We start from the raw sequence: 22,015 nt of genomic DNA, 5'->3' as shown, positions 1-22,015 counted from the left end.
CTGGAGGTTCTCAAGAAAAGCCTGGATGAGGCACTCAGTGCCATGGTCTAGTTGACTGGCTAGGGCTGGGTGCTAGGTTGGACTGGATGATCTTGGAGGTCTCTTCCAACCTGGTTGATTCTATGATGCTCAAAACCAGGAACTTTCGACTTTTTTCTTGTATCTGCAAGCTCATAAGAAGAAAACCATTTAAAAATGTGAGTATGTTGAATATATGAGGAGATATTTAAATATTTATTGGTATAAAATAGCCTTATGTCACATAAAATATTGTATTAGAACTTTATGGGTTTATTTAAAATCTCTGAAGTTGCTCTCAATAAGGCAAATCCTATCCTGAGATTCAATTAATTCAATTCCTAGTCAAGAATTCACTGAAACCAACAGATGTTCTTACTGAACAAAACCTGAATAGCAATTGAATAAAAGCTCCAGGAGGCATCTCAGTACTTAGGAGGTCCCAGATCAACCTGTCACTTCCCAGCAACATTTAGTTTCACATACATCCAGCTTCTGAAACTGGCCTGCTTTGCTCTCCCCTGACACCTGTGGAGGAAGGTGACTTAGGGTAGTTTTTAAGTAAGAGAAGCTAAAACTCACTGCTCTGCTCCTGGAGCTTGGAGATGAGGCAGGGCTGAGGACATGTCAGAGCTGTGGGGAGACTGCAGGACTAGGGAGCAACAGTCACAGCCCCATCTGAAGGCAGTAAAAGAAATGTGTGGCTGGGGTGGATGTGCAAAGGAGTTGTATTTGTCCAAGTGTAAGGCAAGCAGGTGCAATAGTGGTGCTTCCTTCTCAGCTTATCACCCTTCACTAATTAAAGAAAGACTTTAGACTAGAGTAGCTGTCACAGATGATATAATTGCTATCACTTTGATATCTTAATTAAATTACACTGCAGGCTATAAGTCCTTTGGGGCTCCTTCATTTAAGATGCCTGATGTTTGTCAGTCACCATCATGAAGGGGATTTTGCCTTTATCAATATCACCTATGCCATTAAAAAAGGCATATTACATGCCAAAGATGGAGTGTAAACTCATCCTGCTATTCAGGAGCCTGCCAGCCAATGCTCAGGTTGCCCTGGGGTCCAAAAGACACAACTTGTGTTGAATTCCATAGCTCTATGTAAAACAGAGCTGTGTTACACTAACGTTCCTAAGACTCCTATAATGGTCTGAGCTAAAAAGAGAAAGAAAATAAAAGAAAGCATTAATTATTCCTACTTGTTTACACATTGCTACTGCAGCAGCATGTCACTGAGTAGCCCAAGGCCACAGTCTGCTTGAGGGACACTGCCCAAACAGGGATGAGGACATCTCGACAGCATTCTGATACATCTGTTTGTCAGCTTTATGACTCTGTGGATGGCCAGCTGCTCTTGTGTCACTGTCACCATGACATGCACTGGTCTCAGCCACGCTCAGATGTTCTTCTAGCTGTTGTGCCTCTGAGAAGGGATGCAGAACAGCCACATCCTACTCTCCTGAGTAAATCAAGAGTAGGAAAATTCAGGAAGCAGTTTAAGGAACAAGAAGGCAGTTAAGCCTTGTCTGTATTAGGTGCTCTTACTCTGGTGTTTGGGATGGACAGGTCTTTCACGTGCCCTTCTTAACACCTGCTAAAGGCCATGGGAATCTTTGCATGGATTTAAATGGAAGCAGATTTGCTCCAAGGCATTCAAGTAGTTAAATAGCATCAAAAGTCTGTAAGATTAAATTCTTCTACAGTAGGAAAAAAAAAATAACAGACACACTGTGTTCAGTGGGGGATACTGTGAGGAAAATAAATCTCTTCATGATGAATAATTGTAAAGGTTAACCAACTGACAGTATTGCAATAAGCACTTATCTCAGATGAGGACTTTTCTCCCAACTATGCATTATGGTTTGGAATTATTTTATCACTGGACCTCACTTCATGTAAAATTAATTATTCCTTATTATATCCACATTAAAAAAAAAAAAACCCTAAAACCCCAAACACAACAACCCACCCCACCAGTGATGAAGTATGACATTTAAAATAATTCCTCAAGTGAGTTTTAATTAAATTAGGAATAGACAGAACGTTCTGCAAATAGAGCTGCTGCCTTGAGAGCAGGCTGCAGCATGCTGCCTGCGTGGCCTCAGCATAGAATCAGTCAGGCTTGGAAGGGATCACAAGGATCATCTAGTTACAACCCCCTTGCCATGGGCAGGGACACCCTATCCTAGAGCAGCCTGGCCACAGCCTTATCCAGCCTGGCCGTAAACACCTCCAGGGATGGAGCCTCAACCACCTCCCTGGGTAACCCATTCCAGGCTCTCACCACTCTCATGCTCAACAACTTCCTCCTCACCTCCAGTCTCAACCTACCTACCTCCAGCTTTGCTCCATTCCCCCTAGTCCTGTCACTCCCTGATGGCCTAAAAAGTCCCTCCCCAGCTTTTTGGTAGGCCCCCTTCAGGTACTGGAAGGCCACAATAAGGTCACCTCAGAGGCTCCTCTTCTGCAGACTGAACAGCCCCAACTCTTTCAGTCTGTCCACATAGCAGAGCTGCTCCAGCCCTCTGATCAACCCAGTGGCCCTTCTCTGGACACACTCCAGCATCTCCACATGCTTCTTGTAATAGGGGCTCCAGAACTGGCTGCAGTGCTCCAGCTGAGGTCTCAGCAGAGCGGAGTAGAGGGGGGAATCACCTCCCTCACCCTGCTGGCCACGCTTCTGATGCAGTCCAGGATCTGGTTGGCTTTTTTGGGCTGCAAGTGCACACTGCTGGCTGATGTTGAGCAGAAGAGGCAGTAATGATGACTGTGGAAGCTAGGCTTTGGAAACAAAACTCTTCTGAAATGGTGTGATGGTTTGGGTGTTACCCACCCCCCCACACACTTTGGAGAATCACCCAGACTAGGCTCAGCAGCTCTGGAAATTGAATGAAGCTTTATACTTACAGCTTAGCACAGTATACAAGCAGATACTTACAATATATACAGAAATACACAAGTTAGAAAGTAATACAGAAACACAACAGCCCTCCCAGAAACCTGAGTCCCCAGGAGGGGCTCTTAACCACCCTTCCACCTTCCCACTACCACTCTCCCTTACCCCAGACTTTGCTTTATGCTTATGGTAGTTTGGAGGGTTAGGAAACAGAAGGATTAGTCACACAAACGGCAGGTTACTTTAGAAAGAGAAGTTCAGCCCAAAGCCCAGAGAGAGACTCCCTTATCTATATTTGTGTTCTTGTTCTTATACACCTCAGCAAGCCTATGAGTGCAGTAGACATCACCATTGTTTCCTTTTCACAGCCTATCATCTAATTCTTCTCACCAAAATATCCCAGCTGGGCTCAAACTAGCACAACTGGTGAAATACCTAGAACAAGAATTGCATGTGAGCATGACCTCCTAAGAAAATATACCATTCATCCATCCAAACAGCACCCCAGACTCCAGTCTCCTTAGTACTTTCACACCTGGTACTTTAAAAATACCTCTACAAAGGGCAGTGAAGTATAAGCTAAGTCAATGATGAGAAGGCTGCATGAAGGGTTTCTGTTGGGTTTTGAATCTTCAGCAGACCAGATGAATAAGAAGGGCTGGGGAAGGTTTACTTAATTTTTATCCTAATCTAAAGCAACTCAAGTGCTTGCACAGGCAATGCAGCTCCCTTCTTTCAGTACAGTTGCTTTTTCAGTCTTAGAGGAGCCTCATGTTTTCCCACCCCTTACATGGCATAATGCAGAAGAAGTTATGCACAAAGCAGATGTCCTTCAGTTACTCCAGAGCTTGAGGGGAGATCACTGTTATATTCCTGAAGGCTATCAATGGTGGCTGAATAAAACCTCTGGAAAAATACATAGTTGCCCTTTAGTGCTGGGATGATCTAGTTATAATCTGGATGATATTGCTGATGTTCTCAGCTTTAATGAAATGTGATGAGAAGGGTGTGCAAGTGAGAGTCACTTTGGTGCCTTGGTGTTACAGCTACAACAGACAAAAAACAATAGGAATCCTCAAACAGGTGTTATGTTTTCCTGCAAGGTCTTCACTCAAATGTCTCTGGCAAATGTAGCTGAAGCTTCAGTAGCTGAAGCTTTTATATTCAAATATGTGTAAACTAAATTATGTTTTGCTTCCCTGACAAATCACAACTGATGCTGGTACCATTACTGGAATTACAAGTGCCAACAAATGGTTAACTGCTTTAGATGTGGAAAGTTTCATACAGGGCAGCAGCACTCAGGCCATGTTTTTCACAGGAGGCATTTACTGACACATGCTGATGCAAACTGTCTGTCCAGAGAATAAAACGTGAGTTTTCTATTCACAGCTGAGAGCCTTTACTTTCCCAGGTAGCCTCTCTGAAGTCACTCCAACTATATCTGAGAGCTGACTGTGTGAACCCCATCAAATACTGCATAAATGGGATTAGTGATGGAAGTGCCTGCTTCCAGGATTCCATCTCTAAGGTGCTGTGGTCCTCACTCCTGCATTTCTACAGGTAGGCTTTGGGGTGTGTGCTTGCCCCAGAAAGTAGTCTGAAAAGAAAGTCAGTGGGGGAAAAAAAAAAGATAAGATAAAAGAGCACAACTAAATTTCAAACAAGTTAGTGACAACTGTTCACAGCACCAGAAAAAAATGAAATAGAGGTGATAATGGCATGAAACAGGAAAGGAGGAGTGTGAAGAATGGAAAGTAATGGAAGAAATGGCAATAAACAGTTGAGGTTTAAAAACCAAAAACCTCTTCTTGTTTTCCTCCTCCTTAATTCGCAGTTACTTCAGGTGATTCCCCTGAATATAAAGTCTATGAAGCCACAGGCAGGTCTTCCTTTCCTAAATGCTAAGGTGATGCTGGGAGCTCTGAAGCTCCTCTTGCAAATTAAGTATGCTCTTAAAGCAGTACTGCTTATTTGCTCTGAGTATGCAGAAGGTTGCACTTACCATGCACCCAGAGGCAGCTTACTTATTCAGTGGGCCAGACACCTTTCTAGACAAGGTGCTAGCTAAAATGTACCTTTCCCCACTTTTTCAGCCCTCTTCCTGACTTTCTCTGATATTTGGCTCTGGTTTCTTTCCTTTTTTTCTAGAACATGGTATTAGAGCAAAGTGTACATGCAGCAATCACTCCTTAGAACTCTGTTTCTGACCAGTCATGCCCACAGCACTCTGGGCATGGTCCCAATTTCTTTATTCCAGGAGCTAATGCCCCCAGAAGGGCAACCATCATAATCAGCAACAAAATGCACAGCATTTCACCCATTTTTAGTCCTAGCACAGTGGATATGCTCCCAAGGGAAAATTAGGGAACAACCCAAAAATGCTCATGTATGCCAGTGAGACTCTATCCTGAGTTGGTAACATTAGCACTCAAAGTGTAGGGTAATAGGATCACTCATTACTTGCAGCTCTCAGAGGGCTTGGCTCCTCATTCCTATTTTTTTGTTTGATATGTGCTAACACAGTCCAAATAGCATAATTACAATCATGCACTTAAAATTACACCTTCATTTTACTGTGTCAGGTGAAAAATTGAGCATCCAGGCTGCAGCCTATCTACAAGGAGGAATTTTAGGCACGAGAAGAAAAACACAAGGAAATGAAAGGTCACTGTCTTCAGGTGGATAAAGAAAATGGGATGGAAAAGTGCTGGATTACCAAAAAAGTGAATTATCATTAAGTCATTTTCCCTACCTCCTAATTTCCCCTCATTCCTCCATCTGAGTAGGCATTATGCTAAACGACCAAAGGAGCGGTCAAGGCTGGGAGGAGAACTTCTTACGCAGAACAGCCAGAAGTGCAGTTTTGTAACTGTTCACATTTGTCTTTATCCTTCACCAAGCCCAAGGATGTCCCCTGCTCTGACTTGCATTTATTCTTGAATTGCAAAAAAAAAACCCCAAACAGTTAATGTGTGTAAAAATACCTGTGAAATCTTCCGGGCACCAATGGGAACACTGTGTCTCTGACTTCTTTCTTCCCACAGGAAACCCCACATTTCCATTTCTGTCTCAAACCTGCCAGTTTCTAGGAGAAACATCAAGCAACTCATTCGCTTTGCCTGCAAAGTCTGGGTCACTCTGTTGTCATATGATGAGATTCAAGGCACTGAAAGGTAACTTTCTGCAAAGTGTGTGAAGGATACACCAAGAATTCAGGTTGGCTTTTCTGTAATTTGCCTCTCCTACACAAATCTCCCAATTGGCATTTTTCTGTCTGCTTTGGAATTTCTTTTCCCTTGCTGTAATCACAAGAGGTAGATCCACACCTGAGGCTACATTACTATCTCTGGACTCAGGCACTTTAACGTCAATGTCTGGCTTATGCACATTCTTTTTCCCAGCTCAGTATTAATGCAGATGTGTGTCGTGGCTTCTCCATGTGGCAGGTGTAGGTATCCTCACTTCGTAGTGGCCCTGCCTGGCCATTGGGATGGGCTGCCCAGAGAGGTGGTGGAGTTGCTGTCCCTGGAGGTGTTCAAGCAAAGCCTGGATGGGGCACTTAGTGCCATGGTCTAGTTGACTGGCTAGGGCTAGGTGCTAGGTTGGACTGGATGATCTTGGAGGTTTCTTCCAACCTGCTTATTCTATGATTCAGTATGTTTGCACATGTTGTAGCCTGAAAGATGTTTCCCCCACAAAACCCACATGGTAACTGTAACAAGTAATCAATCTTCTGAACAGCAATCAGGAAACCTCTTAACGAACATCCTACACAAACACAATAATTAATCTAAGCTATGACCTGAATAGCAATTAATAGAACCAGCTTCAAATGGTGTGTGCCTACTGTACTCACTTTTTTTTTGGCTGTCACAGTTAGCTTGCTATATGCAATACAAACATACTGCTTTGTTTGGAAGAATACTAATTTCAGGAAGGAAAGGTGACACCAATGTTTTATGCAGATCAGGTTGTTTGTTCCTACGTGTACAGACTACAGTAAAACACAACCTCAATGTCAAAGCAGAACAAAAAGGATATATACACACACACATGAAGCAAAAGGAAGCCCAACCCCTAAACCTGACACAAAACACAGTCTAACCACAAAGCCTCAGACAAACAGTCGTGGTCTGTGAACATTAAGTGGTGGAGAAGGAGATGTGTTTGGGCACAGGTTCAATTTAGGCAGTGTAAACTTAGCTTTCCCTTATTAATTAGAAGGAGCTGTTGTTGTGAAAACCACAGCCTGCTCCTCTGTATACATCAGCCTAGTGCCATTTTACTCACATAGTCCAGATGAAGATGGGTAACATCTTTTTGTTTTGAGACATCACATTTTCTCCTCTGGATTAGTGAGCAGCTCTACAAAGCGAGTGGATTTTGAAAGCCTCATGCACTTTGCATTCCAGATGAGCAACAACAGGAGGCAGGAAGGTTTGACTCACCAGTGGGCAGGCTGCAGGCAACTGTGCATGCTACTGTTTACGTGGTGGCATTGCAGAGGGTTTCACAAGCAGAAGCAAAAATATTTTCCCTAAGGATTAAAATAATGCTGCTAGCTTCCAGACATGCTTCTAACCATCTTTTCTTTCACAGGGCTTTTCTTTTCATGAATCCTAACTACTAAAATGGATGTTGGAAATGCCTGAACAAACGTGGCCAAAAATGAGCTTCTTCTTGGACAAACACAGGTGACTTTTAGTATCAGATATATTTAAAGATTTGATTTACTTCACACTATTTATTTAGCTCAGATGTCATTTCATTGAATCATAGAATCAACCAGGGTGGAAGAGAACTCCAAGATCATCCAGTCCAACCTAGCACCCAGCCCTAGCCAATCAACTAGACCATGGCACTAAGTGCCTCAGCCAGGCTTTTCTGGAACATCTCCAGGGATGGAGACTCTACCACCTCCCTGGGCAGCCCATTCCAATGCCAATCACTCTCTCTGCCAGGAACTTCCTCCTAACATCCAGCTTAGACCTCCCCTGGCACAACTTGAGACTGTGTCCCCTTGTTCTATTGCTGATTGCCTGGCAGAAGAGACCAACCCCACCTGGCTACAACCTCCATTCAGGGAGTTGTAGACAGCAATGAGGTCTGCCCTGAGCCTCCTCTTCTCCAGGCTGCACACCCCCAGCTCCCTCAGCCTCTCCTCAGAGGGTTTGTGTTCCAGGCCCCTCACCAGCTTTGTTGCCCTTTTCTGGACACGTTCCAGCACCTCAACATCTCTCTTGAATTGAGGAGCCCAAAATTGGACACAGTACTCCAAGTGTGGCCTGACCAGTGCTGAGTACAGGGGAAGAATAAAAAATGGGAAAAAAATTCACAGGAATTCCTTGTCTTTTCTGTGGTAGTAACTCAAACTAGTTCAGACTGGGCAGATGCTCCCTAGTAACTGTCAAGAAATGCTCAGCATTACTTTTTTTTCTCAAAGAAGACTGCTGAGTCATTAGATCTATCACTTAAATTGTGCATATTATGCACATTGTTCCAGGTGCATAAAATGAAAGGGCTGCCCATAGCATGGAAGTCTGACAGGTAACCATTGAACAGTTAATTGTCAAGAAAAACATCAGTAGTTAATACTAACCTTGCTTGCACATAAAGAAAGGGGATGAGGAGCAATGGCTAAAGAAGGGAGAAAAGTCAAAACATTAAAATCATAGAATCAGTCAGGGTTGGAAGGGACCACAAAGATCAGCTGGTGAGGGGCTTGGAACACGAACCCTATGAGGAGAGGCTGAGGGAGCTGGGGGTGTGCAGCCTGGAGAAGAGGAGGCTCAGGGGTGACTTCATTGCTGTCTGCAACTACCTGAAGGGAGGTTGTAGCCAGGTGGGGTTGGTCTCTTCTGCCAGGCAACCAGAACAGAACAAGGGGACACAGTCTCAAGCTGTGATGGGGGCAGTATAGGCTGGATGTTAGGAGGAAGCTCTTCTCAGAGAGAGTGATTGGCATTGGAATGGGCTGCCCAGGGAGGTGGTGGAGTCACTGTCCCTGGAGGTGTTGAAGAAAAGCCTGGATGAGGCACTTAGTGCCATGGTGTAGTTGATTAGCTAGGGCTGGGTGCTAGATTGGACTGGCTGATCTTGGAGGTCTCTTCCAACCTGGTAGATTCTATGATTCTATGATCTAGTTCCAACCCCCCTGCCATGGGCACAGACACCCTACCCTGGATCAGGCTGCCAGAGTCTCATCCAGCCTGGCCTTTAACACCTCCAGGGATGGAGCTTAAACCACCTCCCTGGGCAACCTATTCCAGGCTCTCACCACTCTCATGCTGAACAACTTCCTCCTCACCTCCAGTCTGAACTGGACATTAACTAGGCTAGAGGGAGGAGTGGAATACAAGAGCAGGTTCAAGAAACACCCTAGCACAGCTAATAAAACTTAACATATATTTTACTGAAACTTTTTCTTCTGTACTTTTCTGCTCTTCTCTGCAGTGTCTCCACATATAGCTCTTGTTTGCACTTCCTCTACCATGCTTCAACACACAGCTCTGTGTTTCCTTCTCCTTGAAGTGTGAAAAAAAAACCCAACAAAAAAAAGACCTCCCTAACTTCTCAGCCACTGAAAGCACACCTGTTGCCATTTCCACAGTGGCCTACATTTCCTTTCCCTTTGCCAAAGAAGGAATCAGTGGCTCCCAAACTAATTTTGTTTGTGTCTTCTGTTCCACAGAAAACACAGTTTTTGGAAAGCAAGCCTCTTTCTTCTCTCTGTCCTCCCCAACTCAGAACACTTGTCTCTCCTTTGGAGCTCTTCGTGGACGCCCTTATCAGTTAGCATCAGCAATGTCTCCTCCTGACTCCTGTGGACACAGTTCCCATCCGCATCTTGATGCCCAGGGGAGCCCAGCAACTGCACTGTCCTTAGACAGCCTCTGGGATCCTCTCCTCTGCACTCAGAGGCATAAGGCAGGCAGATGGGCTCTCAGATGGTGACGAGGACAGCAAGGCACAAGATGTGCAAAAGCGTCCTTTGTAGAGAGTGAACAAGAACAGCCTGTGAAAGCGGAGGTCAGGCAGTCTCCAGGCGTGCTTTGAAGAGGACAGAAATGGCAGCTCGGGAAGGAATTTGAGATTTCAAATCTGGGCTCTGACTTGGACATCAAACTGAAAGTTGTAATGTTTTTAATGCTTACTGAAATGAAACTTCCACTAATAATAACACCAACTTTGTATCTAGTTCATACGTTGTTCAAAATGTTGGCACAAAGCACATTAGGAATTTAAAACATCTCTTTTTTTTTGAGGGGGCACTGATAAAAAAGTAGATGAAGCTCTTGAGAGGCCTGGAACACAGCCCTGTGAGGAGAGGCTGAGGGTGTTTAGCCTGGAGAAAAGAAGGCTCAGGGGTGACCTCATTGCTGCCTACAACTACCTGAAGGGAGGCTGTAGCCAAGTAGGGTTGGTCTCTTGTCTCAGGCAACCATTAGCAGAAGAAGGGGACACAGTCTCAAGTTGTGCCGGGGGAGGTCTAGGCTGGATGTTAGGAGGATGTGGCTGGCAGAGAGAGTGATTGGCATTGGAATGGGCTGCCCAGGGAGGTGGCGGAGTCACCGTCCCTGGAGGTGTTCAAGCAAAGCCTGGCTGAGGCACTTAGTGCCATGGTCTAGTTGACTGGCTAGGGCTGGGTGCTAGGTTGGACTGGATGATCTTGGAGGTCTCTTCCAACCTGGTTGATTCTATGATTCTTTGAAATGAGGAATGGCAGCACTAGACAGACTACAGCTTCTATTTGTGACATTTTCATAGTCGTGGCAAAGTCAACCTGGTTTTTTATTTCAGCGGCTAACATCTGCTGTTATAACCAGCACCACACCACCCAAAGAGATCCACAGGCTATCTCTGACCAGTTCAGTTGCCATGGTATAAATGAGTAGATGAAGTATGTTAAGGTTGTTCCCACTGAAATGTAAAATTCAAGTGCTGAGAAGCTAGCCAAGATGTATGAAAGCCTACCAGCTGGGCTGGGACAGGAAAGAAGGAAGGTCAGGAACTCTGAAAAGAACAAGGATCAATAGAGAAGTCTTGAGAGAAATGAATTTGAGTCCTACAGGGAAATAGAAAACTACCTTAGGTGAACAGCAGAAGCAGTTGCCTGTTCTAAAAATAACAGTGCTTGCTCTTGTGCTTGTTCCTTTTTTCTTTCTGCTTCTCATTTTCTTTCCTTCTCTGCTTTTCCTTAATTGATAACAGAAAGAAATTGGTGGCTGTTTTGTTTGTTTGTGCTTTTCTTGGTTTTGGTTGTTTTTTTTTTTTCCTCTCTCCTCCCCTCTATATGCTATTGCAAACCTGCTGAAATCTGGCAAGATGATAAAATAAAAAGCATAGAAAAACAAAAGAGTTAAAATGTTAAAGTATATTCAGCAGCCAGGAAGCTGACTCAAAACTTCAGGTAACAACTTCATGCAGATGTCAACTTAAAGTTCAGATGGATCAACATTTCAAGTGAATGCTCTGCAGAAAGAAGGCAATAAAACAGGGAAAAAAGCTTTCAGGTGTCCTTTGGGCATGGTCTGCTCTGCAGCTCAGCTTAGCTGGAAGAGATATTCAAAAGGTCTAGATTTGGTGTTTCCATGGCTTTCTCAAATAGAAATTGTTCATTAATTAAGGGAAATCAGTGAGAAACTCCACTAACTAATGATCTTGCCTTCCAAAGAAGGGCTTGCCTTCCCTTAATTTTGGAGCCCTAGTACCAGTCCTGAGCTAGGTGCAAGATGCAGAAGGGAGGACAGGAAGCACAAAGCCCATCCCACCTCGTCCTCTGCTCTCCCATGCCTCTGTTCTTCCTGAAGCTCAAACTTTGTCTAAAGGCTTTGACAGCTCTTACCATGGTGGGCCCTGGATCACTGGGACTGATAGCAGCTTCTGAGAAAATACTCTTGCTGATGGAGAAAATGAGAGCAACCCTTAACTAAATCTGCTGAAGCCAGTGACGTTAGTCTGCATTTAACTCACGCAAATCAAGAGCGGAGCATGGACCTGGCCAGATGGAAAACAGTCAGCGCTATACAAAAGGCAGCATCATGTAAAACTAAGATCTATAAAGGCTTTTCATTCAAAGCTTTAGCTCTAAGGAATCTTTGAATTTTCAACTTAGTTACAGCTACGAAGTGCAATGGGATATAATGCATGCTAAAGACCTCAGCTATCAATTAGTAATAGGCAGGAAAGAAAGATGAATATCTAATGTACGGCCGATACAGTCTCCAGTGGGAAGGGTTGGGTATTTTAAGTGCATGCCTGCATTTCTGGGGAAGACACAGTGAGCTGCTTGATGCCCACAGCAGTTGGCACTGAACAGTTGGCAGCTTCTTCATCTCCCTCTCAGGAGAGTGTCTGCTTTACACCAGGGTTTGGTTTCATGTTTAAATTTTGTACAGAACCTGCCATGGAGAATGACACTGATGGTTGGGGAAAAGACATTTAGCAAAGGCACCCATGTCAAACACGATGAGAAAGAAATGTTGCCTGTGTGGCTTAAGTGACTGCTCAGAAACAGGTTAAACCTCCTGTGGTACGGTCACCTGTGGATTTGGTGGGGCTATATGCACACTTGCACAAGCACGAATTCCAGCTCCACAGGTCCACACAGCCTCTCTCCATCTCTGGCTGTTACCATGGCAGGGGCACAGCAAGCAGGGCTTCTCTCCATCTGCCCCATTCTTAGCAAGTACCTTTGTTCAGAGGCAGTTATATGTAAGGGGGCTTAATGCTCTGCATGTGTGAATGCAAGTGTGTCACGGACCTGCTGAGAATCTAAACCTTCTGGTACACTGATATCTGAAGAGCTCACATCATGTTTAGACACCTGAAATGAAGGTCAACACAACTTTTCTATGAGAGAAGTTATTTTTGATAAAGAATTCCTTACAAAAAGCCCAAAGCCAGCAAGACTGCATCCCTTAGATGTGCAACAGCAGCAAACACATGCACTACAAATGCATCTATAATTTATTAGCCACCTAAAGCTCTAGTGTGACCAGCAGCAAAGCAGGCTGACTCTTATCAGCAAAACTGCTTTGACACCAAACTGCTTTCCTCACAGATAAGTATTCAAGATGAGGTCTCTGCCCTGGTGAGACCTCATCTTGAATACTGTGGTCAGTTTTGAGCTCTCCAGTTTATGAGGGACAGGGATCTGCTGGAGAGGGTCCAGCAGAGGGCTGCGAGGATGATTAGGGGACAGGAGGGCATGGCTGATGAGGAGAGGCTGAGGGACCTGGGGCTGTTTAGTCTGGAGAAGACTTAGAGGGGATCTGATAAATATTGATAAGTATCTGAAGGCTGGCCAGGAAGGGGGGACAGGCTCTGCTCACTTGCTCCCTGGGATAGGACAAGGAGCAATGAGTGTAAATTGCAGCACAATAGGTTCCACCTCAACACAAGGGGGAACTTCTTTACTGTAAGGGTCACAGAGCACTGGAACATGCTTCCAAGAGAGGTTGTGGGGGTCTCCTTCCCTGGAGACTGTCAAGGCCTGTCTGGATGTGTTCCTCTGTGATCTGTGCTAGATTGTGTGGTCCTGCTCTGGCAGGTGGGGGGTTGGATCTCCTTGGGTCTCTTCCAACCCCTAACATCCTGTGATCCTGGGTTCAGCCGGGCTCTGCAGTAAGTGGAGAGCCATGCAGGATGGTGTGCAAGCTCTCCACAAACCAGCATGCAGAGGCAGCCTGTGCTAATCATCAGAGCTGCTGGCATGCTCCTTAACCTTTTCACCAACAGCTGTGAAAATATGCTGCTTTTCAGCTCTGAAAAAAAAAAAAAGCCATGAAGCACAGTTTTATTTTTCTCTCTGAAAGTTCCAGAAACAGTAATACGACCTTTGGGGGCATGCTATAGAAAATGAGAGAGATAATGGATCCTTTGAACCAATGACTCAATGGGGGAAGGGAAACAGAATTAGTCAGCAAAGAAGTCTTCTGTGCAATCCATCCCTCTGCTAAAATGTGTGCCTGCTGTCTTGGGGACGCCACCCGCGACCATTCTGTGGGGGGAGAGTGCCAGCGGTGCCTACTGCAGTCACTAACAGGGACTTGTGATATTTTGAGCTCGGCAATTTACATAAGCAAAGAGCCTAATCCTCTGCATGCAGGGCTCTGGAGAAAGCAGGGAAGGAAAAGAAGGAATTGCCTAACTTCCACATGCCCTTACAGCTCCTGTATAGAAAGGAAATGAACAGAAGATAAAGCAGTGTGTGCCACCAGCCGGGTGGCTAGCATGGTGGGCTTGCTGGGGCACTGCCAGTCAGTGTTCCTGTTTGCTGGTCACATTAAAGGCTGATGGTCATGGGGAAGAAAACCTGTGCTTTTTCTTCTCTGACAGCCTAATGCACCTTTTGAGAGACGTTTTGGAAACTGCATATCACACAGCTGAGGATTTTTAAGCGTAGCCTGTAGAATTCCACAGAATCACAGAATGTCATGGGTTGGAAGGGACCATGAAAGGTCATCCAGTCCAACCACCCTGCCAGAGCAGGATCACCTAGAGCAGATCACACAGGAAGGCATCCAGGCAGGTCTTCAATATCTCCAGAGAGGGAGACTCCACAACTCACCCTGGGCAGCCTGGTCCAGTGTTCCATCACTCACACAGTGAAAAAAGTCTTTCTCGTGTTAATATGGAACTTCCTATGGCTCATTTGGTGGCAGTTAATGGAAACACCAAAGGTTACAGAGCAGTGTCTTGGACTGCAGATATTAGCCACACAATTGCACAAACCCTTAAGAGTTAAGCTTGTAAAATATCTAACTATTACAGGTACAGAGCATCAATAGCAAAAGTAAAAGTCTGAGTCTCAGCAACAGGGTTGCAGCAAACATGCATCCTGGTGGAGCCTCAACTGCAAAACCCTTGCTCTGCTCTTCCATCCTGAGCAACCCAAGCTACCACTGGGAGCCTGTCCTCAGCCAGCAAAGCAGCTGCAACCCCATTGTCACGTTTGACATCCCTGTTATCTCTGGGGCATAAAAGTGCTGTTCTAATTACTCTTCTGGTGCTGAGATTATTTGTGAAGGAAGTTCTAGGAGAAAGTTGGTGTATTATGTATCACACTGCTTATTAAAGTCCTTTATCCTACACCTGGTGTGATTTATCCTCTCAAATCTATGGGTGAATGCATATGAGAGCATCCTACTTAATGTTGTGCCTTGCATGAAAAGAGATGCCCAGGCTTCCTGGAACCTTGTCTTTCATTTCAGTGTAGCCCAGCTCACTGCTCTTCTCTTGAATACATGGAATTTCCATGCAGCTAAGCAAGGTTACTCTTCTTCACAAATTCTGGTTTTCTGCTGGGAGATCTCAGCTGAGAGTGAAGTGTTACAATGGCAGACACTGTCTAATCAAAGAATCATACAATCAACCAGGTTGAAAGAGATCTCCAAGATCATCCAGTCCAACCTAGCACCCAGCCCTAGCCAGTCAACTGCACCATGGCACTAAGTGACTCAGCCAGGCTTTGCTTGTACATGTCCAGGGATGGCAACTCCACCACCTCCCTGGGCAGCCCATTCCAATGCCAATCACTCTCTCTGGCAGGAACTTCCTCCTAACATCCAGCCTAGACCTCCCCTGACACAACTTGAGACTGTGTCCCCTTATTCTGCTGCTGGTTGCCTGGGAGAAGAGACCAACCCCACCTGGCTACAGCCTCCCTTCAGGTAGTTGTAGACAGCAATGAGGTCACCCCTGAGCCTCCTCTTCTCCAGGCTGCACACCCCCAGCTCCCTCAGCCTCTCCTCACAGGGCTGTATTCCAGGCCCCTCACCAGCTTTGTTGCCTTTCTCTGGACACATTGCAGCACCTCAACATCTCTCTTGAACTGAGGGGCCCAGAACTGGCCACAGCACTCAAGGTGTGACCTGACCAGGGTTGAGTACAGTCCATTTAGCATTGTGGAGACAAAGGCATAAAGAACCACGAGAAACCCATTAGAGTCACTTGTAATGGGGAGATGAGGAAACACTGCAGTTTGCTAAGAGCCGTTTGCAAACTAGCAAGAACCAGCAGAAAAAAGAGAAAAAAGGAAGTTTCTGGACACCAACAGATGATGCAGATCAGTATTAAGATTGAAATGAGAAGTCTTGGGAAATCTTAACTTTAATTAATGAAAAGCAAGGTATTGCCTGAACCTGTCAGCCTCTGAATTGCTAACTTCCCTCTCTCAGGATTACAGTCTGCCTTCTGAGGTTTCTCTTATGTATTTTAGTCACAGCCACTCAGTGGCTCATAAGAAATAAGAAGTATTAAGTACAAAATTGATATTCATTATAAAATGCATGAAGCCAGAAAATATGTTTCTAGTTTTGAAATACATATATTCTCCCTTCTTGGTTTCTCTAAGCAACTGCAGTGTGATACTACTATAATATCTTGTAGCTATGTTAGCCCAAGTGGAATGCTGAGGAAGAAAGATCAGTAAATATGAATCATAGAATCAACCAGGTTGGAAGAGATCTCCAAGATCATCCAGTCTAACCTAGCATCCAGCCCTAGCCAATCAGCTAGACCATAGAATCATAGAATCAACCAGGTTGGAAGTGCCCTCCAAGATCATCTACTCCAAACCTGCATCCAGCCCTATCCAATCAACTAGACCATGGCACTAAGTGCCTCATCCAGGCTTTGCTTGAACACCTCCAGGCACAGCAACTCCTCCACCTCCCTGAGCAGCCCATTCCAATGCAAATCACTCTCTCTGGCAATGACTTCCTCCTAACATCCAGCCTAGACCTCTCCTGGCACAACTTGAGACTGTGTCCCCTTGTTCTGTTGCTGGTTGCCTGGGAGAAAAGACCAACCACCACCTGGCTACAGCCTCCCTTCAGGTAGTGGGAGACAGCAATGAGGTCACCCCTGAGTCTCCTCTTCTCCAGGCTGAAAAGTATTTGATTTTGTAGAAGGGCTTCCATACCACACCCATTAAATAAAGCTGGATGACCCTGTGCATCAATGTAGAGCACTTGATTGTTTGAATTAAAATGGGGATCACTGTAAATGAAATAAAGAATTAATATTATTTTCCAATCCCCAGATAAAATGATGCCTTTGACAAAGTTTACTAAATCTCACACTGACATGAAGTTTTCTGTACAGCCTCATAGCTGTCATCTTCCAGCAAAGTCAGAGTCCTTTGGGAATCAGAAATACTTCATGCTTTTCAAATCTTTATGAATCCTCTGTGAAAAGAAATTGTAGCACAGCAGTATGCTCAGAAAAAAAACATTTCACAACTAGTATGCTTTTAAAATGCTGTATCAGGAACAGAGTGGCCAAATGAGGTTATTCTCTCCCTGTACTCAACACTGGTCAGGCCACACCTTGAGTACTGTGGCCATTTCTGGGCTAATTAATTCAAGAGACATGTTGAGGTGCTGGAATCTGTCCACAGAAATGTGATGAAGCTGGTGAGAAACCTGGAGCACAGCCCTGTGAGAGAGGCTGAGGGAGCTGGGGGTGTGCAGCCTGGAGAAGAGGAGGCTCAGGGCAGACCTCATTGCTGCCTGCAACTACCTGAAGGGAGGCTGTAGCCAGGTGGGGGTTGGTCTTTTCTCCCAGGCAACCAGCAACAGAAAAAGGGGACACAGTCTGAAGTTGTGCCAGGGGAGGTCTAGGCTAGATGTTAGGAGTAAGTTGTTGGCAGAGAGAGTGATTGGCATTGGAATGGGCTGCCCAGGGAGGTGGTGGAGTTGCCATCCCTGGACATGTACAAGGAAAGCCTGGCTGAGGCACTTAATGCCATGGTGTAGTTGATTGGCTAGGGCTGGGTGTTAGGTTGGACTGGATGATCCTGGAGGTCTCTTTCAACTTGGTTGATTCTATGATTCTATGAAAACCTACAATTCACAATCATAAAGAGTCAAATTCAGTGCACTTTTTCTTTGGTCCTTATGGTGACACTCTAAAACAAATAAGTATAGCACCTCTCAGATTCATCTGTGCTTGGTTATTTGTGTGAATTTTAGCCAATTACTGCTAAAGTTAAAACCAATTAAAACTAAAAGATTAGAGGAGCTTTTTTTATCCCCTCTCTTTTCTCCTCCCTTGCATCATCTATCCATAGGAGAGTACTTTGGACACAGTTCATTCCACTGCTGCCTGTACTTTAGGCTGCTTCTGTCACACAGGGTGTGGGGAACAAAAAAAAAGAGTTAAAATGAACAGAAAGAAAAAAAATACTTTCCAGTTCAAGTCATGGAAATTGCTGGGAGGATTATGTAGGCACCATAGCTAAAACCACTTCTGCCTTTTAAAAAAGCTAATGTTGCAATTTGCTACTGTCACTTCCAGACAAACAAAGCCAGCTAACATCTCCTCGAAGAAAGCAGTCATTTCTTAGAAGATGAGTCTTTTTATTCAGCTGCTGCTTTTTCAGAGCTGGAATAATTCACAGCAGAGAGCTAACATGTCGATAGGTGTATGTTTGTTAGCAGTAAATAGTGATAAATACAAACCCCACTCTCTCTGCTCTGCCATTTATATCGCGAGCTGGCTGGGCTGTAGCTCTGCTGTCCAAGAACACATTAGCAATTCATCAAGACAGCAAATGTCATTTTACATGGGAAGCACAGGGAATTAGTTTGCATTTGATTTCCAGCTCTGATAGCATTATTATTGATTTAAATATTCTGCAGCATAACATGCTCCAGATACAAAAGATCGCTGTGTTTTGGAGCTGCCAATCACAGTAATCCTGAATTGCCCAAATACTGATGGCTTTAATAAAATTGAATACACAACCTCCTGAGGTCAGCTTTCTAGCCTGTTAACTAATGAACTTCAGCAGAAGCTCCCAGACTAAAACATAATTTCTGAAATATCTAAGAGTGCAATCCTAAAATAGCTTTACTTGTATGCTGGTATGTGGGAAAAAGCCAGGAATCCTTTACTGCAGAAATCTGCTGTAGGTAAAAGTAGTGAAAATGAATCACAGAATGTCAGGGGCTGGAAGGGACTTCGAAAGCTCATCCAGTCCAACCCCCCCCCTGCCAGAGTGAGTTTTGAATATCTCCAGAGAGGGAGACTCCACAACCCCCCTGGGCAGCCTGTTCCAGTCACCCTCTGTCACTGTTACAGTGAAAAAAAATCCTCCTCATGTTTACATGGAACTTCCTATGCCTCAAATGAGGAAGGAAACATCTCCCTGTGTGGCACTGTCTGTAGGAAAGAATAAGCAGAGGGAGGTCAGCACATAGACACAGCTCAGCCTCCCTGAGGGAGACCAAGCCTCCCTGCGAGCACAAATTGCAACTGCCTTGATTAAAAGCTGCCATTTCATGCAGAAGACCAGGAGAAAACCAAGCAAGTAAAGAAGAGTTGTGCTCATTTTGTCATAAAATGAAAAAGCTTTTGCTGCATTCTTTAAAGAACCCAGGTCTGTGCTTGGCTCAGCACTGGGTGTAGAGCTGGAGGTTACCCAGGCATTGCAACTCCTGGGGCATAAGAAAGTTACACCTATGAATGTCTGTGACAGAAACCATGCATTTCAGACCCACCCACCGTGACCTGTGGTGCAGGGTGCCTGTGGTCCGTGGCCTTAGCATCTCTGGGGACTGGCTGCTGTGGGTTTGGCAGTCTGGAAGCACAAGGGTTACTGCCAGCAGGAATGGCCCATGAGAAGCAGCAGTTTGCAAGTGCACAGAACAGGCTCCTCAAGCTGCTGCAGAAAGCTTACAGCGCTGCATAAAACAAGGACTCGTGGATAGCCTTTGGTCCTCTCGAAGAATAAACAACATAAGTCATTGCCTGAACGTGAAAGAGACTTGGCAGGAGACTAGGCCACAAACCAGTTTTGACAGTGGTTAGCAAGATGTCCAGAAGAAAGATGGGGAGTTGTTTCTGCATCCAGTGAAACACTATATTCTGCCATGAGAGGTGCAGAGTGCATAGCCATGAGCGGGCTAGAGCTCACAGCTTAAGGCTGAATTGAAATCAATGCAGCTGCTGAAGGAACTGGGAAAGGAAACAAAAAGATCTCCCAGCTCCACGTGAGCATATTTGAGAGGGCCAGTTGGGATGCTCCCACAGAAGTGAGACAAAACAAGCAAGGGTGAGAACTTGGTATGAGAAAGCACAGGTTTCCTTTTCCATGGTTATTCTCTTTGTAAAGAGTGTTGAAGACAGAGAAGTGTTGAAGGAATTTGATCCCTCTCTCTGTAAATACCAAAAGAAGCAGCAAACAGAATAAAAGAGAGAAGCAGCTTTGTTTAGATAAATGCACCCATCCAAAACCAACAGACATGACTGCTGGAGCCAGACGCAGTGACACTTCCAGCTCACAAAGGGCTTTGACATCTGCTCCCCAGTGACTCTGGACGGAGGGATGTAGGTCGCAGCCCTTCCCTGAAGGTTGGAGCTGGCAGACTTACTTGCCTATGCAAAATTCATCAGCTTAACTGACCGTCCTGGTGGCTGCAGTTTAAGGTAAACCAGGGGACCTCAGGCTGAAGTAGTTTCCTCTGTGGACTTAGCTGAGGGAAAATGGGAAATGACCATGGCAAAGGTGGAGAGGAGACAGCATCAAAGCATGTGCTCTCTTGAACTTGAAGACTAGCAGAGAGGACAATAGCAACAAACACTCTTAAGATTACCACCTCTCTTCCAGATACATCACAGATCAACTTTTTATGTGTCTAGCCTCAGCCTCCATTCTTGGAAGCAATGGAGTCTATCTTGCTTCTCCCAGACAACCAGCAACAGAACAAGGGGACACAGTCTCAAGTTGTGCCGGGAGAAGGATAGGCTGGATGTTAGGAGGAAGTTCTTCACAGAGAGAGTGATTTGCCACTGGAATGGGCTGCTCAGGGAGGTGGTGGAGTCACTGTCCCTGGAGGTGTTCAAGAAAAGCCTGAATAAGGCACTTAGTGCCATGGTTTAGTTGACTGGCTAGGGCTGGGTGCTAGGTTGGACTGGATGATCTTGGAGGTCTCGTCCAACCTGGTTGATTGCTTCTATGATTCTATGATCAGTAATGAAGGAGGACTATTACCAGAAGAGAAGGGAAGGGAAGGGAAGGGAAGGGAAGGGAAGGGAAGGGAAGGGAAGGGAAGGGAAGAGGAGAGAAGAGGAGAGAAGAGGAGAGAAGAGGAGAGAAGAGGAGAGAAGAGGAGAGAAGAGAAGAGAAGAGAAGAGAAGAGAAGAGAAGAGAAGAGAAGAGAAGAGAAGAGAAGAGAAGAGAAGAGAAGAGAAGAGAGAAGAGAAGAGTAGGACACGTACAAAACTGCAGCCTATTGCTGTTTCCCAGGCCCTGCTGGCACAGCTTTGCCACATGTGCCCATAGACAGGTTGCAATTGTTTTCTGGTTCTTTTTATTCTCTCTTAGCAAATGACAGTGGAAAAGTTTTGTTAATCAGAGCTAACTTGTTTCTGCCATGCTGGTAATTACATACATAACTGCCTACATGCTATATAAAAATTCACTGATCCCATACCTAGAAAAACACATGCATGTGGGCTAGGGAAAGAGTGGGCTGAGGACAGGTACAAATAGCATGATTTACTTAGCTTGTCTGAATGTTAAGCCTCGGTGTGTTATTCTAAGACACCTCTTTTATTTCTGGGTTTGGATTCTTAACATACAAGAGATGTACTTTTTAAAAATAAAATTGAAGTATCCTTTACTGAGAAACCATCAAAATCCCACTTCAGCTATCCACAGATGACAGTGGATTTGCTCTGCTTGATTTCATTTCTGAAGTTTTATCCACCTACATCTTTCTCAGGTGTGATCATTCTGCTGCTAGTTTCAAGATTCAAAAGGAGTGTTATCCTGTGTAATCTCAGCACTAGACTTAAGTCTAAAGATGCAATGCACTAATATGTTTTTCATCACATAAACCCATGATACTGATGATAGAATGCTCCATTTAAGTGTGGTTGTCAAAACATCACTCTTTCTTTTCAACTCAGCTTTTTAGGTTGACTCCTTTTGAGAGCCACGGTTGGAGATTACCTCCTTGCCCCAGACCCAGCTATCAAGAATAAGGTGATAATTAGGGGTAGGTGAGTTTGAGGCTCTCCACAAATGTACCAAATTAAGGTCAGTGAGGGTGATTGCCTATTAACTAAAAGCTTAATT

The 22,015-nt window shown here is 44.9% G+C and overlaps 1 protein-coding gene across 11 annotated transcripts in view; it reads right to left on the bottom strand.

Moving 5' to 3' along the window:
• NTNG1 (netrin G1) overlaps positions 1-22,015 on the bottom strand; it is a 202,848-nt gene that overhangs the window by 139,389 nt on the left and 41,444 nt on the right. The gene's annotated exons all lie outside the window — the stretch shown is intronic.

The sequence above is a fragment of the Pogoniulus pusillus genome, chromosome 8 (assembly GCF_015220805.1).
Source record: "Pogoniulus pusillus isolate bPogPus1 chromosome 8, bPogPus1.pri, whole genome shotgun sequence".
NCBI classification, from domain to species: domain Eukaryota; kingdom Metazoa; phylum Chordata; class Aves; order Piciformes; family Lybiidae; genus Pogoniulus; species Pogoniulus pusillus.
Note: the sequence above shows the minus strand (reverse complement) of the source record. Positions and strands in the feature narration are given on the sequence as shown.